Source organism: Plasmopara halstedii (assembly GCF_900000015.1).
Source record: "Plasmopara halstedii genome assembly, contig: Scaffold_430, whole genome shotgun sequence".
NCBI lineage: Eukaryota > Oomycota > Peronosporomycetes > Peronosporales > Peronosporaceae > Plasmopara > Plasmopara halstedii.
Window position 1 is genome coordinate 511,368 of NW_020187350.1, and position 253 is coordinate 511,620.

The following is a 253-nucleotide window of genomic DNA, read 5'->3' on the forward strand; positions in this document are numbered from 1 at the left end:
GTCTCAGCGCAAACGCTGCGAAGAACGTCTTCAATGACGCGATTCACCCTTTCGGTTTGACCATCGGTCTGCGGATGATACGCTGTCGACATATCTAACTTGGTGCCGAGCATCTTAAAGATAGTCGACCAAAACTTTTCCGTGAAACGTGGGTCTATATCAGAGACAATCGACTCTGGGAGTCCGTTTTGTCAAAAAACACGATCTACGAACAGCGTTGCTGTACCGACTCCGTCGATGGTGTCTGGCACCG